Below are 26561 nucleotides of genomic sequence, written 5' to 3'. Positions count from 1 at the left end.
TTAAACTCCAATTAATTAAGTTTTAAACTTGATGAAACTTATACTTTTCAATTTTTTATTTCCACATAACCAGAGGGGTGATTCATTTATATACACAGTTCTTTTTATGTCACAGTTTATAATAGACATTATCAGTAATAGGTATGATGGATGATGATGAAGCCAGGTTACAAAGATTTCAATCTATGTATGTCTTGTACACTATGTCCATTAGTGGTATACATCACTTTTGGCCTAAGACCAGTTGAAGAAAAAACCCTCTTAGTTTCATTTAGAACACACTGGTGTAAAATCCACAGCTTTGGTTAAAAATAAAACTAAGATTTCTGAAATGGGTAATAAATCAAAAAGATTTCCTTTAAAATTTTGATCAATATCTGCATATAGATGCATCAGTTTTGGGTTGATTCCATATCTTGGTTGTTGTGAACTGACTGGAATAAACATAGGGGTACAGATAAACCATACTTGCTGATTCCATTTTCTCTGGGTAAATTCTCAGGAGTGGGATGGTTGAGTCATATGACATAGTAGATCTATTTTCAGATTTCTGAAGTCTCCCCATACTATCTCCCACAATGGATGTAATAGTTTACATTTCCACCAATAGTGGATTGGGGTCCCTTTTTCCCCACATCCTAGGCAGCATTTATTGTTTGTTGATTTCCATATGAGAGCCATTTCAATTGGGGTAAGCTAAAACCTCATTGCTTTTTAGACTTGCATTTCTCTGATGGCTAGTGATTGTGAGCATTTTTGATGAATTTGAATTTCCTGTTTTGAAAAATGTTTGTTCAATGACCAGTGCTGTAGCTCAATAGGCTAATCCTCTGCCTGCAGCACCGGCACACTGGGTTCTAGTCCTGGTCAGGGCACTGGATTCTGTCCCGGTTGCTCCTCTTCCAGTCCAGCTCTCTGCTGTGGCCCAGGAGTGCAGTGGAGGATGGCCCAAGTCCTGGGGCCCTACACCCGCATGGGAGACCAGGAGAAGCACCTGTCTCCTGGCTTGGGATCAGCGCGGTGAACCGACCGCAGCGGCCATTGGCGGGTGAACCAATGGAAAAGGAAGACCTTTCTCTCGGTCTCTCTCTATCTCAGTGTCCACTCTGCCTGTAAAAAAAAAAAAAAAAAAAAAAAGTCAAGTCCTTTGCCCATTTCTTAATTGGATTATTTGTTTTTTGTTGTTGAGTTACCTGAGTTGTTTATAGATTCTGAATATCCTTTTTCAGTTGCATAGGAAGGAAGGAAGGAAGGAAGGAAAGAAGGAAGGAAATGATGGATCTTCCATCCACTTGTTCATTCCCCAAATGGGCATAACAGCCAGGTCTGAGCTAGAATAAACCACAGCCAGGGATTCCACCCTAGTCTCTAACACGGATGGCAGGGGCCCAAGTTCTAGGGCATCTCCTGCTGGCTCCCCAGGCACAGTATCAAGAAGCTGGATCAGAAGCAGAGCAGTCAAGAATCAAACTGGCACTATTATAAGGGATGCTGGCATCACAGGCAGCAGTTTAACCCACTATGGCACAACATCAGCCCCCATTACGCATATAAATATTATGGGACTTGAGAGGCAGAAAAGGGGGGAGAGGTCTGAAGAAGCCGTAGTATCGCAAGCAAGGTAAATTTGTCAATCTGTAAAGAACTCAAAGCCTCTGGCTGTTAGGAGTATTGGAGTGAAAGAAGTAGACTTGGAATCAAACAGAAAACCCAAATTAAAATTCAAATCCATCCTTTTACATCTACTGTGTCACACTGAGGAAGCTGCCTAATGTCTTTGGGCCATGAGGCCCTATAAGCATGCCTCTTGGCATTATGAAAAGGATAGAGTGGCTGAGCGTAGAAAATCTGTGAACTTTTTACAACACGCAAACATGTGTTCTTTGTTCACAAAAGCCACGAGAATAGCTTGTTCAACTAAAACCGATCTGAGTTTTAAGATATTCTCATACCCTCTTTATGTTTATGTAGGCTAAACTTATATAATTCATTGTGTACTCCTTTTCTTTCCATAAATTACATTGACCATTTTCCCAATATTATTATCACATTTTTCTGCTAACTTAAAAAACAGCGTATTCTGAGAGTACTTTCTTTCCTACCACCTAAAACCCAGCTAATTACCTAACTCACTTTAGCTACTGATACTTTTCAATTTCACTGGTATTTTTTCCCAGAATTTATTAAATCCTCCTCCTTTTTGGCATGAAGAGAAGCAACCTTTCATATTTCCATTGATCGATTTTCATATTCAGAAGAAAAACATCTGAACATGAAAGGTGTTGATGTACATAGCTTACTCATTTTTCCATGTGGGTTGAGATAACTACTGACTACTTTGAAAATCTTAGGTCTCTGTGCAAAATCTTGTTAGAGTACCTGACAAATCTCTGCAGTTCTACTTCTTCCTCATAAAAGGGCTTTCTCTGAAAATGCACCAGCTGGAAACTGTTGATGTAGCCAATTCTATTAGGGGACATGAGTGGTTACATGTGATTTCCTGTCTTTGTCTTTACTGTCTTAAATGTTTTCACTGTAGTCATTTTCTCTGAATATCCATCCAGCTTACTGTATTTTTTTTTCAGAGAAATGTTAACTTCAGTATACTGTTTCTTCCAAAATAGCATTGTAATTATGTGGCTTGTTATTTCTTTATCCAATTAGGCTGTGGTTTCCATCACATGCTGTTTCTGGTCTACTCTACTTTCTGTTCCCCTGTGCTAAAATACTTTTTTCTGAGAATAGCACAACCAGAAACTTTTAGAATCAATTCAGTCATCCATGGTTTCTTTGGTTGCAATTACATTTTTGCTTCTTAGGATATTATTAATTTTTCATTTTTAAAATAAGGGTATTTGAAAAATCTAAATATCTTGATAAACATGTCTTACGAAAATGTAAGCATCTTTATCTGGTTCCTTTCTCCTGACTGCTCAATCTTCCTTTAGCCAACTGTGGTTCACTGGTGGTTAGAGTATCACTCTTTTTTTTTTCCAGGCAGAGTTAGTGAGAGAGACAGAGAGAAAGGTCTTCCTTTTCTGTTGGTTCACCCTCCAATGGCCGTCATGGCCGGCTCTGTGCTGATCCAAAGCCAGGAGCCAGGTGCACCTTCCTGGTCTCCCATGCGGGTGCAGGGGCCCAAGCACTTGGGCCATCCTCCACTGCCCTCCCAGGCCACAGCAGAGAGCCAGACTGGAAGAGGAGCAACCGGGAATAGTACCCGGCGCCCCAACAGGGACTAGAACCCAGGGTACCAGTGCCACAGGCGGAAGACCAGCCAAATGAGCCACAGCGCTGGCCAAGTATAACTCTTCATATACTACAAACTAGGATTTCCCAGGGAACAAATCATTTCTACCTCCAGAGAAGTAGCTTTGGAGAGTGATGACAAGGAGACAATCAGCTGCACATATACACAAAGTTAGATGCTAAACAAGCCTTGCTACTGCTGATTAAATGAGAAAATGTATTTGAGAGCTTTTCCAACAGTCCAGTATCTCATGGTTTGAGGTAGCATGGCATCAACAAAGAGAGAGAAGCTGAAAAAGGGAATTATTTTTTATATTTCCTAATATATGGTCATCAGATTAATAAAATAAAATAAAATTTGAGAAATACTTTTAAAGACATTAGGCAGCTATATTTTATCTGATGTCATAAAAAGTAATGAATATTTTCTGTCATTTTTCAGTTGATAAACAACTAAATGTTTAGTTTTATATTGTCTTAAAGTACTGTCAATATTTCAAAAATTAAAAGAACACATAAAATGAGTGACTTTTTCACCAAATACCTGAGAAAAAAACTGCCTCTAAAAATCATGGAAAGTATTTAAGAGAAACACTTACTGACATTACTATGATGGTTGTATGCATGAAGCTATTAATCTCACCTACCAAGTCAATCTAATGTGGGTAGTGTGTACAAAGGGTCAGCTTCATCTAGCCATCTGGAGCAAACTTGAGCAAGCCTTTGTTCTTTATGTTAGGTTTTAGGATTTTAGGGTTCAAAGGCAAGGAAGTGGCCAGTTTAACCAGAAAGGACGTTTTTCCTGCAGGGACAGAACAGGTAGGTAAAGAGGGTGGGGTTTCAGCCCACCCAGAGAGAGGTGGGTGGAGGCAGATGGTATGGGGTAGGGAGGGGCAGTTTGAAGTCAGGCTACATCCTGCCTGGGCAGAATCCATTCATAAGGCGCTTGTTGGGGGAGGTCATGTGGATAGTGATAAGGTGGATTTGGGAAGTGCAGAAAGGCACATTGGCATAGTTCACAAGCCACTGTCTTAGCAGTTTTAATGTCCTAGATAAAGAGTTTTTCCACCAGCCTTTAGATTATCTGTACCTAGTTTTATTAGATTGGAGGGTAACTATTCATGCCTCAGTGGCCTAACTGGTCCTAACACTCTATCTACACATCCCTTATCCCCAGAAATGCCTTTTGTAAAATTAATCAGTATCCTGCTTTAGAGTGGCCTCTTTGAAGAGATGAAGTTTGCAAGTAATCATCTTCTAGAGAAAGTAGTTTGCAGTCTGTGAGAAATTTGTTCTCATTTACTTAACGCCACCTTTCCAGGGCAAGTCAAGGTATGTCCATTGTGTAATGAAAATGAAAATCTATGGGGTAGGACCTATTAGGCCACTGAAGCCCAAACCCATTTCCTAGATCAAAAGTCTACAATTCCAAATCTTCTCCCCTCTGTAGGCTCCTGAAATTCTTATGAATTGTTACTATTCACAAGAGGTACAGTAGCTGGTTTTTGCTATATAAAAATAGAAAAACAAAGGAAAGGAAGATGGCTTTATCATGGTTACATTAAGAAACCATAGAGGAGATTCCAAGATGGTTGCATAGGGAAAAAACATACTGCTTTAAATGAGGGGAAAATATCAGGGAAAAAGTGGAGGAAATTTGCAATGGAAATTCTACAGAAGAAAGAGGGATGCAGTGGAGCAGTGTGGAAGGTTCAGATACGCAGCTAGGAGCATGGACCACACACAACCCCTTCAGCTGAGAGCTGGAGGACACACCAGCATGGGAGAGTAAGGTGACAGCAGACTGTGGCAGCCCCTGCCACTGGTGATATTGCCAGATGGGGAGCCTTGCAGAACACACTGTCTTTGAGTATGGCCTGGAGTCCTAACAGAGGGCAGGGTACTGCTTAATCCAGTAAAAGTAAAGTACATTTCTTTCTTCCATCCCCCCACAAGTGTACCCTGCAACTGTTGGGGAGAAGGCATCATTTTGACACCAATAGCGGCTGTGGTGGCTCATGTGTACACATCTGATCAGGGGATTTTACCAGAGGGGAAAACCTGCATTCCCACTGACTTTCAGTCTGGTTGGAAAGGTTGACAGGGACTGGGCACCCACAAATGACTGTGAGGTGCCCCCAGCCTCTCAACATATCACAAGTTCCAGGCTCAAACTACCAAGTTGAAACATCTACAGGCAGCTTGCTCTGGGAACACCTCTGCTCTTTCTGTGGCCAGGACTCATCACTGGGGTGCAGCAGATCCTCTGCACCCTATGACTGGGGACCTTGCGTGGTGTAACTGTGGAATCATGCAACTGCATGATAGGGTGCAGGATGAAACTGGGTCTCTGGAAAATCACCATAGCAGGCACCATAGGCTCAGAGCTCTCTGATTTTCTGGGGAGAGTCATTACAGAGGGTTCCATGCTCACACTAAGGACTGTACAGATTTTTTGTGACATTCATATGGCAGCACAGGTGAGTACTGCACCCACTGTGGGCTCACCTTGGGCATTGAACACCTTGGAAAATAGGAGGTTATCATATCCTCACCACATCTGAAAATAGAGGAGATCCAACATGCCAATTTGGGTGTCAACCTGGATAAACATCCCACCCTGGAGCAGTGACCAGGGCTCCCTGGTCACACCCAGCACACACCTCTGGGATTCATTGAAAGAACAGACACCACACTAAGCCACAGAGGCATAGTTCAAAGATAAAATACAAAAGATGAAAAACCAGCAAGTATTTCCAAAAAGTTCCTAAAAATAAAATGCAGAAATTGAAGAAACAAGACTAAGGAAGAAAATATGACTCCTCCAGAGGAACACAGCAACACTTTAATATTAGAATGTGAAGTTGAAGAGACTGATGAAATTCCTAAAATGGACATCAAAAGACTAGTGATAAGATCACTCAGAAACAAGCAGAAGCAAATCCACAAAGTCAAGAAATCCATGTATGACAAGGAGGAAAAAATTTCCTACGAGATTGATACTTTGAAGAGAAATCAAACTGAAATATTAGAAATGAAGAATCTAATATGTTAAATAAAAAATACAGTGGGAAACCCTTAAAAACAGACTTGGTGAAACAGAAGGAAGAATATCCGAAATAGAAGAAAAATTTACGGAAATAGACCAAAAAAAAAAGAAATTAGAAAAATTAAATAAATGTTTGAGCTTGATGGGATATTTTAAAAGGATCCAACATACTGGTCTAGGAGTTCCAGAAAGTGTGGAAACAGAAAATGCAATTGAAGGCCTATTCAATGAAATAATTACAGAAATATTGCCTAATTTGGGAAATGAAAGGGATGCCCAAGTACATGAGGCACACAGAACTCCTTATGGACATGACCAGAAAAGATCTTCACCTTGACACACTGAAGTCAAAATTTCAACATTAAGAAAAGATTCTTAAAATATGCACCATAGAAATACCAGATTATATTCAGAGGATCTTCAACTAGACGCACAGCTGACTTCTCATCAGAAACACTACAGGCTAGGAAATAATAGAGATCATAATCCAAGTATTAAAAGAAGAAAACTATCAACCCAGAATACTGTACCCTGCAAAGCTCTCATTTATGAATGAAGGAGAAATAAAAATGTTACATAACAAACAGAAATTGAAAAAAAATTTGTCACCACTTGTCCAGCCTCACACATGATGCTTAAGGATGTGCTACACACAGAAACACAGAAATACAGTCATCATAACGAATAAATATGATGTCAGAAAATCTCCAATTATAAGTACAATATAAATCCAAAGCAAAGAATAGGAATACTTATGTAAATGGCAAGGGTAAGTCATTACTTATCAATGGCAACCATGAATGTAAATGGCCTAAACTGAGAATTAAAAGATACAACTGACTGAATAGATTAAAAAACAAGACTCATCTATCTGCTGCCTACAAGAAGCACACTTTGGAGCTGGAGAAAGTGTTAACTTTAGGGAGCAAGTTGAGATCAGACTGCAGCAGCCCATGCCACTGGGGATATAGGAAGAAGGGGATCTACACACAGAAATGCAGAAAAAGAGTCATCGTTAGGAAAGAATGTGAAGGCAGAAAATCTCCCAGTAAGAGCACAAAGGAAATCAAAAGAAAAGATAGGAATACCCATGGGAAAATGGCAGGACAAATTCATTACTTATCAATAGTCACCTTGAACGTAAATGGCCTAAGCTTCCCAGTTAAAAGATACAAACTGGCTGAATGGATTAAAAAAAAAGACCCATCAATTTGCTACCTATAAGAAACATACATCATCAACAAAGATATATGCAGACTGAAAGTGAAAGAATGGAAAAAGATATTCCATGCTAATGGATACCAAAAAAGAGCAGGTATAGCCATCTTAATATCAGATAAAATAGACTTTAACATAAAAACTGTTAAAAAAGACAAATAAGGACACTATGTAATGATTAAGGGGTCAGTTCAACAGGAATATGTGACTATAATAAATGTATATGCACCCAATTCCAGAGTGTCTAGCTATTTAAAAGAAATGTTAATGGACTTAAAGGGAGACACAGACCCTAATACATTAGTAATGGGAGACTTCAACACCCCGCTTTCATCAATGGACAGAAAAACTAGACAGAAAATCAACAAAGAAACAACAGAGCGAATCCACACTATGGACCAAATGGGCCTAACTGATATCTTCAGAATTTTTCATTCCACAGTTACAGAATACCATTCTTCTCATCAGTGCAGAGAACTTTCTCTAGGATAGACCATATGCTAGGACAGAAAGCAAGTCTCAGCAAATTCCACAAAATCAAAATTATACCACACATCTTCTCTGACCATAACTGAATGATGCTAAAAATCAACAACTGAAGAATTTCTAGAAGATATGCAAACACATGGAGACTGAAGAACATATTGATGAATGAACATGGCCACAGTAAAAATCAAATCATAAATCAAAATACCCTGGAAATGAATGAAAATGACACTACAACATATCAAAACTTATGAGATACAGCAAAAGCAGAGGTAACAGAGGTAACATGAAGTTATAGCAATTGATGCTATCAATGCATCTCAAGGATCTAGAAAAAAAACAATAATCAAGCTCAAAATCAGTAGTAGGAAAGAAATAATTAAAATTAGAAAATAAACAAATTTCATAAAAGTGCAAATGATCAGTGAAATGAAGAATTGTTTTTTTGAAAAAATAAACAAAATTGATATACTATTGGCCAAATTAATAAAAAGAATAAAATTAACCAATTAATAAAATCAGAGATGCAAAAGAGATGTAATAAAAGACACCCCAAAATAAAAAGTGTCATCAGGAATTGAAACAACTATATGCCAACAAATTGAAAAATCTAGAAAATATGGATAGATTCATGGACACATACAATCTGCCAAAATTGAGTCAAGAAGACATAAAAAAACCTAAACAGACCAAAACTGAAGAAGGAAATTGAATTTGTAATAAAAACCCTCCCAGCAAAAGAAAGCCCAGGATGGGATGCCTTCACTGCTGAATTCTACCAGACTTTTAAAGAAGAACTAATTCCAATTTTTCTCAAGCTATTCAAAGCAATTTAAAGGAGGTACTTCTTCCAAACTCCTTTATGAAGCCAGCATCATCTTAATTTAAAAACCAGAAAAAGATAAATCAAAGAAAGGGAACTATAGACCAATGTCCCTGATGAATATGGATGCAAAAAAAAACACTAGCTAATCAAATCCAACACATGAGAAAGAATATTCACTAAGACCAATCTATAAAGAGCTCAAGAAACTCAAAAACAACAAAACTAACAATCCTTTTTAGACATAGGCAAATGACTTGAACAGGCACTTTTCAAAAGAGGAAATTAAAATGGCCAACAGACACATGAAAAAATTGCTCAAGATTACTAGCCATCAAGGGAATGCAAATCAAAACCACAATGAGGTTTCACTTTACTCCAGTTAGAATGTCTCTCATACAGAAATCAACAATAAATGCTGGTTCCCATGTAGATAAAAGGGCACCCTAATACACTGTTGGTGGAATTTTAAACTAGTACAACCATTGTGGAAGACAGTAATGGAGATACTATATGATACAGCCATCCCACTCTAGGGAATTTACCCAAACTAACAGAAATAGGCATATTAAAGATCTATCCAAACCCCCACTCCATGTTCTTGCAGCTCAATTCACAGTAGCTAATACATGGACTCAACCCAGATGTCTGTCTGTAAACTGATGACCAGCAAATCAATTTGTGATATGTGTGTGTGTGTGTGTGTGTGTGTGTGTGAATACTATTTAGCCATAAAAAAGAATGAAATCCTTTTTTTTTGCAACAAAATGGATGCAACTGCAAACCATTACACTTAGTGAAATAAGTGAGTCACAAAAAGACAAGTACCATAGGTTTTCCCTGATCTGTCATTACAAATAGAATACCAAAATGTAATGTTTGGGAGTGAAATTGACATTCTTAGATTCAGTGATTGTTTACAGCACTTGTTTCTGCTTTTAAGGAACAGTGTTTTTGTTCTTCTATTTGTTGAACTCTTTACTTAGTATAGGGTTAATCTTCTAAATATAAAATAAACTGGAAGTAGATTACAGTACAATTAGGAGGGGGAATAAGACAGGAAGGAAGAGAAAGTGCAGTAGCATGAGCAGCAAAGAGGGCAGGATAGGAAGTATCACAATGTTCCTGAATTTTTATATATGAAATACATGAAATCTGTTAACCCTAAGAAATTATAAAAATTAATAAGCTAAAAAAAAGTACAAAGATTTTTCTTGTAACCTAAAAATAGGGACTATTGGATATACATTCACAGAAAATAAAATTCATCTGTTGAAGAGACATCTGCACTCCTATGTTTATCACAGCAGTATTCACAATAGTGAAGAAATGAATATAACTTAAGTGTCCATCAAATGTTGAATGAATGAATACAGAAAATATGATACAAATACACAATAGAATATCATTTAGTCATATAATAGGTGAACGTTTGTAATTTACTACAACATGGATGGTACTTGACATTATATTTAAGTTAAATATGTGAAGCACAGAAACACAAATATCACATTGTTTCATTCATATGTGGATTCTAAAAAATAGGTGACTTCAGATCAGTTAAAAATGAATGGTGGCTACCAGAGGTTGAGAGGGAAATGGGGACTGGGAATGGGAAAATTTTAACTGATGTGTACTGAATTATAGATAAATTGGAGTAAGAAATTCTTGGGTTCAACTGCAAAGAGAATATAGTTTTAATGTAATGCATATTTCTCTAATTTAAAAAAGGAGATATGACTTAGGATGTTTTCACTATAAAGAAATGTTAAATTGATGAAAGGATAAATATATTTATCCAGGTCCTTGCCTTTTTTTTTTTTTTTTTTTTTTTTACACACAGAGTGGACAGTGAGAGAGAGACAGAGAGAAAGGTCTTCCTTTGCCATTGGTTTACCCTCCAATGGCCACCGCGGCCAGCGTGCTGCGGCCGGCGCACCGCACTGATCCAATGGCAGGAGCCAGGTACTTCTCCTGGTCTCCCATGGGGTGCAGGGCCCAAGCACTTGGGCCATCCTCCACTGCACTCCTGGGCCGCAGCAGAAAGCTGGCCTGGAAGAGGAGCAACCGGGACAGAATCCGGCGCCCCAACCAGGACTAGAACCCGGTGTGCTGGCGCCGCTAGGTGGAGGATTAGCCTATTGAGCCGCGGTGCCGGCCAAGGTCCTTGCCTTTTACTAGAGAAGCATTCTATGTACGGCCAAAACTACAGTGCACAACGTGATAAAGTTTATTTAAAAGGTGAGGAACACACACACACACACACACACACATATGGGCATAGTTCAGGAATATAGTGGACCACGACAGGAAAAGGATGGATGAGGGAAGTAGACAGACAGTGCCTCAGTACCCTGTCTCAGTCCTCATTTACAAAGACAGAGAGAGGACAATGGAGAGGGCGAGGGCAAGGGCGAGGGCGAGGGAGAGGGAGAGGGAGAGGGAGATTGAAACCCTCCCAGTTTCTGGCCTCTTTTGTGAGTCTGGGAGGGGAGTGGCTATGTGATACCTCCCTCAGGTTCCCAGGTGAAGTGAAATACATCCTGGGAAAGGAGTTATCTGACTGACAAATAGGCAGATCTGATTACATAAAGCAGGGGACATGTGGCTTCCAACTAGTGGCCCTAATCTATCTACCTGCTTTATCCCATATCATTAACAACTCTCTTCTCTGGTGAATTCTCTGTCTAAGTGATGAGCAGTTGGAGCCAGATACTTGTGCAGTAACACAGTCTCTCCTTTTCTGGTGTTCCAGTTGTGAGTATGTTAAACATTTTCTTGTTCCTTCACAGTTCTTGAATGTTCCGTCCATTTATTAAACTCCTCTTTCTCTTGGCATTTCAAGTTGGGAGGTTTCTATTACTTATCTGCAAGTTCACTGAGGATCTCCTTGCCTTTCAGACAGTGTTTCACCTTGCTTTTATATGTGTTTACCTTCGCTTGGAAATAGCACGTGTTGTATAAGAGAAAACATATGCAGTAAGTAGGATTTTAGTGAGAATCACACGGCTAGGACTTGGGCTATTTCTTTTATTTATTTATTTATTTATTTATTTTTTTGACAGGCAGAGTGGACAGTGAAAGAGAGAGAGAGAGAGAGAGAGGTCTTCCTTTTGCCATTGGTTCACCCTCCAATGGCTGCGGCTGGCACATTGCGCTGATCCAAAGCCAGGAGCCAGGTGCTTTCTCCTGGTCTCCCAGGCGGGTGCAGGGCCCAAGCACTTGGGCCATCCTCCACTGCCTTCCCGGGCCATAGCAGAGAGCTGGCCTGGAAGAGGCGCAACTGGGACAGAATCTGGTGCCCCGACCAGGACTAGAACCCGGTGTGCCGACACCACAGGCGGAGGATTAGCCTATGGAGCCGCAGCGCCTGCCAAGTCTTGGGCTATTTCTATTGTTTGTTGTAGCTACTGGTATCAGAAGTTCTGGATCCCTCTTAGTGTCTTTGTTTTGGTTTTCTCTGGTGACTTTTGTGCTTCTGTTGTACTGGTCCACAGAGAGGCTCCATGTCTCATAGTTGTTTCAGCTGTAATCTACCAGAATAAGACTGGAAGCTCACTGATGTGGCAGGAGGGTGTTGGGGAGAAAGGCGCTCTATACTCCTCTGATCCAATCTCCTTTTATGGTAGGCCTGTGTCCTGGGGATGTTTCACACTTCAGAAATATTTCTAGCTCTTTTCTAGAAGTACTTTTCTTCTTTTCTATCCCACACTCACTTCCCTGGGCACAGTATTTCCAATCTGTTTCCTTGCTTCCTGGTGACTGTGTCTACATCTCCCACTCCTGCCTTGGCATGCCAGGAAGGTTGGATCAGCCATGTAGGAAAATACTTTAGAATTGCCCTAGATTTACTCTTCAGAGGGTTGGCCTTTGCTGTAGAGAAAAATTTTGGAGGATTACTCTTTGTTGGCTCTTCTCATCCTCTTGTCAGGTACTTGAGGCTTAGCCCATCCCCCCTCGCTCCGCTTCCATCACTGTTGTCAACATTTGGGAAGTGAACCAATGGATGGAATATCTTCCTGTCAAACAGGGTCAAGGACAGGGCCTGTCTCTTCAGATTTTGTTGTGGGAGTTTCCCCTGTGACCACAGACCTTCGATGAGTAGGTCAAGAAAAATCAGTGGATTTTGTTTGTCTACCTTTTATTTGTTGGAACTGTATTATCACACCACCTGATTCACCATGTTGCATGATTTCACATGTACAGATATTATGTTGTGAATTGCATTCCATTGATAAAATTATCATTTATAATGTGTAGAACTATAAAGTTTTACTTTTGCATCACACAAACCACACACAGATCACTGAACAAAGTACAACTCTTGATTTGATCTCTTCTACTATTCCAGTTTCTTTCCACATATCATTCAAGATTAAAAAAAAAGGTATGCCCATCACTTTGTTACTCCTGAATCTTTTACTTACCAAAAGTGAAGTGATGTATTCTATTATTTCCTATCAAGATGAGTGATGAATACGAAATTGGTTTTGCAACCGATGTCTGGCCAACACAACCGAGGATAATGTAAGGCAATAATAGAATTCATGGCTCATACTGCAAGTTCAGCTACAATAGCATATTCCAGGAAAAGACCCATTGCAAGTGGACTCTGTCATCATAATTCATCATGCTGCCCTGGACAATTTTAGATATTTCTGCTATCCCTTGCATTAGGATCTATGTCATCTAGTTTGTTTCCCTGGAATATAGTTTTATAAGTCTTCCATAACAGTTACAGTTTGGTTCTCTTGATGAAGCCAGGTAAACAAAAAGAACTGAGAAAACTTGAGGGGTTGCAAAGACAAGGGATAAAGTGGTCCATGGGCGATGCTTCAGAATGCAGAACTAATAGGCAAAGATGCTGTTCTCTGCTGTGCAGTGCCGACTGAAGTTAAGGGGTGCACAGGTCTGGAATAATGAGTGGGAAGGTATGAGTGTAGCTGAGAAGTGATTCACATCATGCCTGGTTCATCAGAAGACTTCAATTCACTTTAAAAAGCACTTACTAACACCAAAATGACTTTTAGAAACAGTCTTAACCATAGCTTCAACCAGTTTTCAGAATGTCTCAGTGATCCAGTTTTGTGGCTAACAGTCATATTTTATTTTTGTTCTTCATTGGCTAAATGGAGCATATTTGTTATATTTTTATTGCTTTGCGGCTTTTAGTGGTTTTCTCATTGGAGTCAACATTCTGTCTTTTTAGAAGCCAGAGGATAGCAATATGTATTAAATCAGACACACATAAAAGCTGTATAGTAATTGTAGTCATGATGAAAAATACTGTGGGGGCTGGCATGGTGGCATAGCAGATAAATTGCCACCCTTGTTTCCAGTATCCCAAATGGGCATTGGATCGTGTCTTAACTGTTCCACTTTTGATCCAGCTCCCTGATAATGACCTGGAAAAAGCAACAGAAGATGGTCCAAGTGTTTGGATCCCTGTCATCCACGTGGGAGACCTGGATTAAGCTCCTGGCTTTGGCCTGGCTCAGCCCTAGAGATTACAGACATCTCAGTGAACCAGCATACGGAATACCCAATTCTCCCTCTCTCTGTAACTCTGACTTTCAAATAAATAAATAACTCTTAAAAAAAAAAAAAACAAGAGAACTATTCTGAATTTATTACTCACTCAAATTGTATCCAAGGGTTTCCCCAGAAACTGACCTCTGCCAAGTCCATCATGGTTAAAAGATTAGTGATGTCATATTAAGTAAAGTCTGGCAATTATCTAGTGAATTTAAGTTAAAAATAGAACATATTTAGGTAGGTACAACATTAAGTACAGGCATGGTTTAGATGATCAAAATAAGATTTTATATTATGTAGAATAAATCTTTATATAAAATTCTACTTTCCAGGATTATATTCTTCATTTCTATCAATTTTTCTAGTATTGTCCCATCCTAAACAACTGCCTTATCTCAGACACTCCAATTTCTTTTTCTGAATAGTGATGTCCACAGGCTAAGCAGAAAATAAATTGCATTTAATTTAATCAAGTACCTCCTAGGTACTAGGTAATTATGTAAGCTTTACTATCAATTGCCTTATTAATTAAGGAAGAAACAGTCTCCTACCTACTGAACAGTTTATCTATGATTTGAGTTTGAGTTACTCACCCTTATCATGTTACCCTAACTCAACTTTTCTAGGCTATCCTGTTTCACTCATAGATGCTCAGCATATGGAGAGTCATAAACCAATAAGGCAACAGGTACCTTCTGAGTATAACATAACAATGTCTCTATGCATGTGTCAATGCAATTTCTTATTCCACATGATAGGAAAATTGTAAGAAGTCAATTTCGAAGAAGTTTAATTCTGTACTTTATATGGTGAAAGCAGAAAGGTTTTCTTTGTGTAAGCATTTAATTGCATGTTTGTCTAAAACATTCAAACAAACCAAAAAGCATCCTTAGTCTTAATTGCATTGACAGTGCCCTGACAACTCTGTAATCCTTGCAACACTTTTATTAGAAGTCATTCTTAATTGCATATCATGGTGGAAATGATCCATGCAAATGGACTAATTCTCTTATTTCAGAAATATATGATATCAAGGACTCATTTCATTTTGAGATTTTAAGGTGAGCATATGGAGTTAAGATATGAATAAACATAAGTGATAGATTGAGTTGTCTAATAGCCAGCCTCAAGCAAGAAAACCAACTGACTTAAACAAAGGATCTCAGCAGAGGGAGATTTATGTGATTCAGCTGAATTACATTCCTTTATAGACTGCTGCAGATGGGCTACAGGAAAAGCAGCCATCTATCCGATTTAAATAGACTGTGGGCTAGTACTATAGATATGCCATTAATTCATTGCTGCAAGTTGCTGTAGGCATAGAATTGGCTTTGTTCTCTGACAGTCTCCCCAGTTTAAATAGAAATGCCATTTACCAGAGTGTCAAATAAGTAAAGCCCATATAACACTATAATCAAGTTGTAGTGACATTACATATTTTAGCCTCAATATTGAAAATGGTAAAGTCAGCAGAGACTTACAATCTGCAGAACTCTGCTGACCACCCAGCGCCACTTGTAATTTATCAAGTAGTTATTGTCATCTCTAAGTATAAATAATATCATTCCCTTTAATTTGTGCTGCATATTGTGGCTATGATGCTGAATTTTTCTACATGCTCTCTTCTTTAATTTTTTACAAGGTTTATGCAGTGCGTATTATTATCTTAGATTTAGGGATAATAAAATTGCACAGGAGAAGTTAAATGAGTCTCCTAAGGTTATACAACTAGAAAGTGAAAACCTAGCAATTCTAATAATCTTCCCACGGCGCTGTGTTAGGTGGTCTGGAGTGGGATTAGGACAAATAAAGTAAATTATGGAGTATTTCATGTTCTGAGTTGTGAGTAACGTATGCATATAAACAACTAGAACAAGAAAGATGACTGCGATATTTAAATGTAGCTACTTTCTTGACATGTATCTAGTGCCTCAGTATATTTATCAAGTCATAGCAAAAAGGTACAGTGCTTCCTTAGAGCATAAGCAAAATGAGTTGAACAAATTAGAAACCAGGTCTTTTTTTTTTTTTTTTTTTTTTTTTTTTTACAGGCAGAGTTAGACAATGAGAGAAAGAGAGACAGAGAGAAAGGTCTTCCTTTTTCCATTGGTTCGCCCCCCAAGTGGCCAATCCGAAACCAGGAGCCAAGAGCCAGGTGCTTACCCCTGGTCTCCCATGGGGTGCAGGGCCCAAGCACTTGGGCCATCCTTCACTGCACTCCCGGGCCACAGCAGAGAGCTGGCCTGGAAGAGGAGCAACCGGGACAGAATCCGAAGCCCTGACTGGGACTAGACCCAGGGTGCCAGCGCCGCAGGCGGAGGATTAGCCTATTGAGCCGCAGCGCCAGCCTAGAAACCAGGTCTTAATACTGAAAATGGAGACTGCTATATTGAACCTGTGTTACTAAGCATTCACTAAGTTGCATATAGGTAGGCTACTTAATTTATGTGGAAACACTTGAGCTCTCTTATAGGTAGAGGACTCAGAGTGGGAAATTCAGAAAGTTTGTGGAAAATGGCATTAAAAATACGTTTATTTTTCTTGCATAAAGATAAAGCCCTACTAATTTGACAGTTAAGATGGAACGTGCTTAAGAATCATTGAGCACTTCTTACTGGGGCCTGTAGGCAGAGAACCTGTGGGTATGAGACATAATACACCGTCTCCGTGAATCTTTTGAAATAGTCTAGTATTAAACTAATGCTCAGCTAATTTGGAATGTTTTTGATTTTTAAAGTTTCTTTTTTAAAAACTAACAATATGAATGTTAGGCAGAGTTTACTGAATGTATTCAAGGGGTGGGCACGAGAGTCTGATATTCATAGAAGCATATATTCCCTAAGATTAGACAGCTCAGACCCTTCACATTGTAAACCATTAATGATTCAGTATCTGCATTTCTCATTCAGCTGGCAGCACATTGTCCTCACTGCACTTTCCCATCACGGGGAGCCGATCTGTCAGCATCTAACACCACACACAGACGCCGCTCCACCTGCAATGTCAGTCTCAAATGACTCCATGTGAATGATTAAGTATCAACACTTGAATGCAATACCCTGTTTAGGGTACAGGGTGACCAGAATGATGAAATAATTCTTTTGTAGGTAACCAGTGGATTGTATAGAAGAAAAAAAATTACTTGGTCTGCCCAGTTAATCCAGAACCTCTAGGCAGCCAGATCCTTGGCACAATAATGGAAATTCTAGTGTCTGATAAAAACATACAGCCTGGTTCAAATTTCACATGAGAGACTTCATTTTAAAAAGAGATGACTAGAACCTGTTTTGAAATTAGCTTCTCAGAGAACAGAATCAATTCAGGTCTTTGCCTTGCCTGAAGAGTACCAGTATGTAGCTCATTTCATAATGCAACAATTATCTCTCACATTCTTTTTGTTCTCAATAAATCACAATTAGTGAGTAAACACAAATCACAAATAGTAAGTAAGCACTTTAAATAAATATATGTCTCAAGAATTGGGAAGACGTTGTGTAAGTTTTATTATTAGGAACAAGCCAAGTATACATTTCCCAGTTTCCTTGATTTTAACTGAACTTGGTGATTTTGTCAATTTTTCTACTTATGCTGAAGAACAGATACAAGAAATTGGAGTCTGTGTTTTTAAATCTGGATTTTGGTGAGTATTTATCAAACATGCTTACGTATGTACCACTATGCCAGATGTTTGGAAAATTTTAAAAGAACAGAACTCTTTCTAGGCTCTCAAGAAGCTCATAATATTGTTTTAAAACATACGCCCATGCTATAATAAAGGGAAATATCATTACATTTCAAACTTATGACAGAAACAGTAAGTTAAATGAAGGTTATTCAGGTGGAAGATAGAGAACACTAAAGTCTAATCTTATTCCTAAAGTGACTCCTCTTTCTTATTCTTATTCCCTAAGCAAACTTTCTTTACCACCCATATCATGCATGCAAATTAAGAAAAGGATTTAGAGACTTTAAGCTATAGAAATATAACAGATGGGTTTGTGTGCATACACATCACTTTCAATCATACATCCATTATGTTTGGGATACCATTCCTGCAGTATTTCAAACCTACACAAATCATTAAGTATATCTCTAATATTAACAAACATTAATCAGAAATTTTCTGAAAATAGTGTGAGAGAAAGTATGCATGTGTATACACATTTAATATTTCGCTTTATTATATGTCTGTACATACACACATGTATAAATCTAACATATACAGGGAATCCTATGAGTGTACTATATGTGTGGGTATGATAGTTTAATCTGAGACACCAACTCTTCGCTGTACCTTATAGTTAAAAATACTATCTAGAAGCCTTGATGAAACTTCAGCCAAGAGAAGCAGAACAAAATGCTAACAAAAAATGATTGGCAAAAAGTCATGGGGAATGTTTTATGACAATTAGTTTTTCTATTACCACAACAATTGTAACTATCACTACCATCTTCCACATCAGCTTCACTGAAATGAACCTCAGAAGCCAAAAGAATACTCTTTGTTTTTTGGTGTAAGCAACTTTTCACAAGTGAATTAAGTAAACATGAGCCCCGTGCATTTGATAAATATATATGTCTTATTTCTCCTTTCCCACTGCTTTTCATCCAGCTGCAGCTGGGAACCAAGCAATAAATACTATTTATTTATTTTAATAGTATGCTTAGTAGAAGTATTACCAATATTTCCTAAGCCTAAAAACATCCCCAAATGCATTTTACTGTTAGGCTCAGCATTTTCATTGTAATTTACAACTTAAAAAGGGTAAACTCTATTACTCTATGTCAAACCAACAACTGGGTAAGTGCAGAATGTTACCCCATGAAGTATGACCAAATTTATTGCTGTAGTCATTAGTACATATTGATTCTGTTTATAACCACCCAAAGGGAATAGCAAACCTATTATGCTGGTGCTTGGGCTCTCTCTCTCTCTCTGAGAGAAGCCAGGCTTGGAACAGCCAAATTTCAACAACATCCAATTAGTTCAGCGATCAATGCTGCTTCTTTCCTTGTTGTTATTATTAATATCACTAGCCAGCAACATGAACTTCAAGATCTTGTACTGTGTCTCACAACCAAGTCTGAGCAAGATTACTGCTTTCAAACAAAGGCCATATCCCCCAATCGTCCTTTGAAATCAGACTTTTTATATGTGGCACCATGTGCTTGTTTTTCTTCTGTAGGAAATGGCATTCACAAGTAAGCCTTTGAAGAGGAAACAATTCTTGCCACTACTCCTGCACAAAGGAAGCCTGTCTTGCTCACCAGCCTCTTGCTCGTTCTCTCCAAAAGGGTGTTCAGTTTTTCGGGTCGCATTATTTGAGAACACAGGTCCTCCTGTGCAGTGGGCAGGCTCACAGAGAGGAGCTTCTTTTGTTGAATTTCTCTTGCTCTTTTGATTTCATCTGCCTCACGGCCAATGAGATTAAAGATCTGAATGCTTGGGTTTGGTCTTCATGGAATGCGAAGTCACTCATATCTTTTTTGGCTGAGGCATGGGGATCTAATCCAGCTTTACAGAGCTCTGTACTGAAGCAATTAAGTGTATTCTTGCCTGTGAACTTTAATGTTCTTTTTATATAAGGAACCGAAAGAATTCACATAACAGATGATTAAGCCAAAGCAAAATTTAGTCATTTTTGGTGGAGTTCCATCTCAGAAAGCCCTTATACATCATACAATTAAAACGCAACACATAACTCCCTAACAAAACAAAACCCCAAGCCCATAGTTGAGATGACAATTTAAATATAAGTGATGTGTATCTTTCCTGCTATGTCTATTTTTGTAAATAAAATTTTATTTGAACACTACCAGTTTCATTGGCTTGCTACGGTTTTTTGTTGCTTTTGAACTGCAAAGTCACAGTTGAAGTAGAGAACATATGTCCCATAAAGCCAAAAATTTATACAATGTAGACCTTAACAGCAAACATTTGCCAACTCTTCTAATATGTCACATTTTAGATAATGCTATACATTAAAGTTCTGAGGGCAGTCCTATTACATAGTAGATACTCATTAAAGTTCACTGGAATGAATGAATGAATCTAATGTAAAATTTTTGTGTGAATTACATTGATTTGGAAGAAAAAAAAAAACTGCTTAAGATATTGCTATAAATCTATCCTCCCCTCCACCCTGGCTTCCTTTATGCCTTCCTTCCTAGCTGCCTGCATTTCTCCTTTTTCTGGGGAAAAAATGAAAAAGGTATTAGCAAGGGCTGTTCTTGAAATCTGAGGAAATTAACACGTACTGCCAAGACAGCCTGCCATCCTCAAGTTTGTGAGCAGATAAATCACAATGGGAATTCCTCAGGGAGCCAGTCTCAGAAGGTTCATCCACACATTCATATTCTCCTAACACTCAGCACATGCCTTGCCATACCCGCATCTACCACTCAAGGTCCTACACCATTTATGCCATAAAATGCCTAAGCAGACACTTGTTTAAGTAGGAGTCACTGATATTGTCATTTTATGGACTCATGAGATGGTTAATTTGCAAACTTTAATGTTATATAGGAGATCTTACTGAACTGTCACTTTGGTTCATGTTAGATTTAGCATTTCACATTATGCAGCCTCAATGTTTTCCAGGGGAGAGGCAATAAAAGATAAAGAGAGCTAGGAGCAAATCAGGAGGATAAGAGGTGGGAAGAATTAGATTAATAATACGAATGCTAGAGGTACAGTTTTGTTTGTTTGTTTGAAAACTGCAAATAGAGAAGAAATACTTATTCCCAAAATGCTGCACCAATTTTTTAGCTTTCAAAATAAATTAAGTCATAAACAATTTGTCCTTTCTCATTGCATCACGGAGATGTTTGTTTCCCAACATGGTTATATTATCTTCTTGAATCATTTAATTTTGAATAAACCCATTATGTCAGTTTTCATTACAGTGGTGTGAATGTAAAACAAACTGAACTAAAAGTTAAAGACTCAAGACCAACAGCACAGAGATACCCAGACATGATCCATGCAATAGTTCCAGCTGAGCTGACTGAAAGTTTGGCCATAAATACTTCTAATATGAAAGAACAGAGAAATGGTTAACCACAAAATCCATAAACACCCAGATCTTCTGTATTTTGCCATATTCTTCTCCTATTCACTTAGCCTGGTTTTCACCATACTGAATTTTTAACATGTAAAAACTGTCTCTAGAAGTCATTATTTGTTCTGAACTATTATAAAAGGTATTAATTGACTTGGAAACTTCTTTTTTAAAAAGATTTATTTTATTTATTTGAAAGACAGAGTTACAGAGAGAGGTAGAGACAGAAAGAGGTCTTCCATCTGATGGTTCACTCCCAAATTGGCTGCAGTGGCCAGAGCTGCACCAGTCCGAAGCCAGAAGCTTCTTCCTGGTCTCCCATGTGGGTGCAGGGGCCCAAGGTCTTGGGCCATTTTCTACTGCCTTCCCAGGCCATAGCAGAGAGCTGGATCAGAAGAGGAGCAGCCAGGACTAGAACCAGCACCCACATGGGATGCCAGCGCTGCAGGCTGAGGCTTTAACCCACTGCACCACGGCGCAAGCCCCCGACTTGCCAACTTCTAAACAACAGAAGCAAAAAATGATCCCCAATTTTTTAAAACCATATGAAGTGCTTAAATGCTACTTTTAATAAGTATTAGAAATTCATACATAAATGTTATAATTTTGAAATTTTAAATTTGCTAGTCAGAGGGATAAACAGAAAGAAAGACATCATATTGACAAAAAGAGCTTCTATCTACCAGTTCACTCCTCAAATGCCTTCAGCAACTCAGTCCCAGACAAAGCCTGGAGTCAGGAACTCAACTGAAGTCTCCCACATGTGTGGCATAGATGCAATTAATTGAGCCATTCTACATCATCCTGTGTTAGCAGGAAGCTGCTGTCAGGAGTTGGATCCAAAAATCAAACCCAGGCACTCTGACATGGAATGTGGGCACCTTAACCACTAGACCAAACACCTGCTCTTGAATATTTTAACCTAAAAATTCTCTCCTGTACAATCTAAACACACTTCTGTGATCAGGTTTATCATTTAAACCACAAAAACCATGTGCCTTCATGTATAGATACTGGCTTCCAAAGGTATTAGGAAAGGGGAAGGAAGAAAGAAGGGGTCACTTAATTGATTATGACTACTTCTCAACACATGTAAAACACTGGAATAAGAGACAACTTAACGCTATCGTGAATCTAGATGCATCAAGATTCTGGTATATGCTCATTTTCAATACCCCAAAACATTGGCGTGTATTACAGAAACAGAGATTATATACACCATCTGAGTTTTTTCCCATTTACGTCTCTTCCAAAACTCTGTAATAGTGTGTGTTTGGGGGAAAAGTAATACAATAATTATTTATACTACATGGTTTAAAAAGCTTATTTCCAAATGAATTATGGGCTTACAAATAAAGTATTAGTATTAAAATGCTTAAATTCTGGAAAGTTCTCAGATGCAGTCTTCAAAGGTCACGTCTTGGGGCCTCCTGAACAACCATCTCCTCATGCTGGTTCCATATGGCATCCTCTTGAACTCTTCTTGCACCACAGTCACACTGCTTCAATTTTATGGCTGAACAAGCTGATGGAGCTCCTTATAACTGCACCAGTATACAGCGTAATTTGGACCACCTGTCAGAAATCAGGACAACTCTTTCCCCATCCCATTTTCAGATGCTCCACATCTCTTTGAGTTCTTCAACTTAACCACACTCTTGAAGTCAACATCCCATGCTAAACCAGAAGAACTTGTCCCATGATAGCCGGCTGGCCATCTCCTCTTGCTCAAAACAAATAGATATGTGCAACCTTTCAGATATGGATAGATGCATATTCCTCCATATTCCTCTACTCCAGCAGTATGCGATCTATATGTGACTGAGCAAAGATATGACAGTTTTTCCTCAGTTGTCTGATGCCAAAACAGACAGCTTTCTTCTAAATCCCTGCCTCTGTTTTGGCTCAGTTTTATAAGCAATTTCAGAGTAATCACCACTAAAATACATTTAATTTGGTCCTTCGCTCTCTTCTCTCAGGGGCAATTTGAGATATGAAAGGTATAACCTAAATCACCAGCTGATGCACAATCTTCAAATATTGCCTAATGCGACTGCAAAATGACCATTATTAATTCAACACTTACTAGAACACAGACTGTGTAGGAAAAGTGAGGTGTTTACTAATTGATAAGTAGAACTTGTCTAAGCTGAATGAGGAAAAGAGCAATAAAATCAAATATGAGATTGACCACCCCCAGACTTCTTGAAATGCATGAAATTCTTGAAAGGCTGTGTCATCTCCGGAGCCACTTTCCATGGATCCTCAGCCTGTCACTAGGCAACCCTGACTGACTCCACACCCTAACGTACAGAGGAAACAAAAGGCTACTGAGACACTGGCTACACACCAGAATCTGTCACGTTAATCCTTGTCAACACTTTCATAGCAGTTGACACATAAATAATTATTGGATGATGAAGTATTCCTGATGCTAGAAAAGAAAGACTGCATGCCCATAGGTGGTTTAGTAGAATAACCCAAGAAGGCAATTGAAAGTGAGAAATCAATATATTAAAAAATCTTTTACTTTAGGATAGTTTTGCATTTACCAAACAAAAATAATGAAGTAGAACAGAGTTCCCATGTACTCCACACCTAGCTACTCTTATTATTAACATCTCATATTAGTGTGATATATCATCACAATTAATGAAACACACACAGCTTCCCTTATTTTATAAAAATCCAGATTCCTTCTATCCTTCCCACAATTCCCAGCCTATAGAAATCAAAAATTCCAGGTTCAGAATGAGTTTTCATTTTATTTATTTATTTGTGCCCTAATTTGAGGAGGGAAATAATGCAGATTTGTCTTTCTGTGTCTGGCTGTTTTCACTCAGCACAATGCTGCAAACTTCCAAACATTTTGCTGCTAAGGATAAGATTTCATTCTTTGTGGCTGAATAGTATCCCATTATGTATGTACTCCATGTATTTTTTATTCATTCATTTAATGATGGATACCTTCATTGATTCAATATTTTTAGCTATTGTGAACAGTGTCACAACAAACATGATGTAGTAGATATCTCTTTCATAAAGTGAATTCATATCTTTGGATATATACCCAGTATTGTGATTGCAGGATAATGTACTAGTAATATTTTTAGCTTTTTAAAAAAATTTCCATGCTGTTTTCCAGACTTCCACTTTTTACGCATTTTCACTGTGGTTTTTTTCTGTCTTTTTGATAATAGCCATTCTGATGTGAAGTGATATCTCATTGTGGTTTCAATTTTTCTTTTTGACAGGCAGAGTTAGACAGTGAGAGAGAGAGAGAGACAGAGAAAAAGGTCTTCCTTCCATTGGTTCACCCCGCAAATGACCGCTACGGCTGGCCCGTGCACCACGCTGATCCAAAGCCAGGAGCCAGGTGCTTCCTCCTGGTCTCCCATGCGGGTGCAGGGCCCAAGCACTTGGGCCATCCTCCACTGCACTCCCAGGCCACAGCAGAGAGCTGGACTGGAAGAGGAGCAACTGGGACAGAACCGATGCCCCAACCGGGACAGAATCCGGCGCCCTGACGGGGGACTAGAACCCAGGTTGCTAGTGCCTCAGGTGGAGGATTAGCCTAGTGAGCCGCAGCGCCCGCCTGGGGTTTCAATTTACATTTTCCTCATGGCCAGTGATATTGAGCATTTTTTCATATACTTGTTTTCTATTTGTATTCCTTTTTTTAGGAATTGTCTATTCAGGACCTCTGTCCATTTCTTAATTAGATCAGATGTTTTTGTGTTGTTGACATTTTTAGTTCTTAATAAAATTTGGATATTAATCCTTTGTCAGATAAGTAGTTTCAAATATTTTTCCCATTCTGTCTGATGTTTCTTCAATTTATTGATGATTTCCTTTGCAATACAACAGCTTCTGAGTTTGATATAATCCCATTTGTCCAGCTTTGCTTTTTATTGTTTGTGTTTTTGGGGTCATATCCAAGAAACATTGCCCAACATCAGTGTCTTAAAATATTTCCTTATATTTTCTTCTGGAAACTTCATAATTTCCGGTCTTATTATTCAGATCTTTGATCCATTTTGAGTTGGTTTTTATATATGGAGGTCTGGTTCTAATTTCATTTTTCTACATATATACATAAACCTTTTCTAGCACCATTTATTGAAAAGAATATCCTTTATTCAATGTATGGTCTGGACACTTCAGTCAAAACTCTCCTGGCTCTATGTAAGAATACCAATTTCTTGGATCTCTATTCTGTTCCAATGATCTATATGTAGACTTTCATGCCAGTACCATGCTGTTTTAATTGCCATAGCTTTGAAGTATGCTTTGAAATCAGGTATTTTGAGGGCTCCAACTTGAATTTTTCCCTCATGATTGTTTTTGCTATTATGAGTTTTTTGTGGTTCTTAATTATTTTTTCTAATTCTGTAAAGAATGTCATTGATATTTTCATAGGAATTGCATTGAATTTATATGAATTTATATATGGCTTTTGATAGGATAGACTTTTCATATTAATTCTTCTAATCCATGAGCAAGAAATATCTTTCCATTGTGTGTGTGTGTGTTGATGGTTTCTCCCAACAATGTTTAAAATTTCACGATGCTGATCTTTCATTCCTTTGGTTAAATTCGTCCCTAAATATTTCATTATAGAAATATAGGGAATATAAGGAATTGTAAAGCTCTCTGTTCATCTTCCACACCAACTTCAAGGAATGAAATTTCTTCCTTTACTTTCAATCAGATCATTATTTGTTTATAAAACTGCTACATTTGGGCAGGCACTGTGGCATACTGGGCAAAGTTGCCGCCACCTGCAGTGCTGGAATCCCATATGAGCACCAGTTCAAGTCCCAGCTGCTCCAACTTCTGATACAACTCTCTGCTGTGGCCTGGGAAAGCAGTAGAAGATGGCCTAAGCCCTTGGGCCCCTGAAACTGCACGGGAGACCTGGAAGAAGCTCCTGGCTTCTGGCTTCTGGCTTCGGATTGGCGCAGCTCAGGTCTTTGCAGACATCTGAGGAGTGAACCAGCAGAGGGAAGACCTCTCTCTCTCTGTTTCTGCCTCTGCCTTTCAAATAAATAAATAAATCTTAAAAAAAAAAAAAAAAAAAAAAAAAAAAAACTGCTACATTTTTTGTACCTTAACTTTCTATTCTGTGAAATTACTTAAT

The 26561-nt window shown here is 38.5% G+C and overlaps 1 long non-coding RNA gene and 1 pseudogene across 3 annotated transcripts in view; both read right to left on the bottom strand.

Annotated features, from left to right (window-relative positions):
* The window catches only part of LOC103350790 (uncharacterized), a 772648-nt gene that overhangs the window by 113769 nt on the left and 632318 nt on the right, over window positions 1-26561 (bottom strand). The gene's annotated exons all lie outside the window — the stretch shown is intronic.
* Window positions 15537-26561, bottom strand: part of LOC127483204 (heterogeneous nuclear ribonucleoprotein M pseudogene) — a 35706-nt pseudogene continuing 24681 nt past the window's right edge.

This window comes from Oryctolagus cuniculus, chromosome 8 (assembly GCF_964237555.1).
Source record: "Oryctolagus cuniculus chromosome 8, mOryCun1.1, whole genome shotgun sequence".
NCBI lineage: Eukaryota > Metazoa > Chordata > Mammalia > Lagomorpha > Leporidae > Oryctolagus > Oryctolagus cuniculus.
The sequence above is the reverse complement of the archived record's forward strand: the minus strand, read 5'-3'. Positions and strand labels throughout refer to the sequence as shown.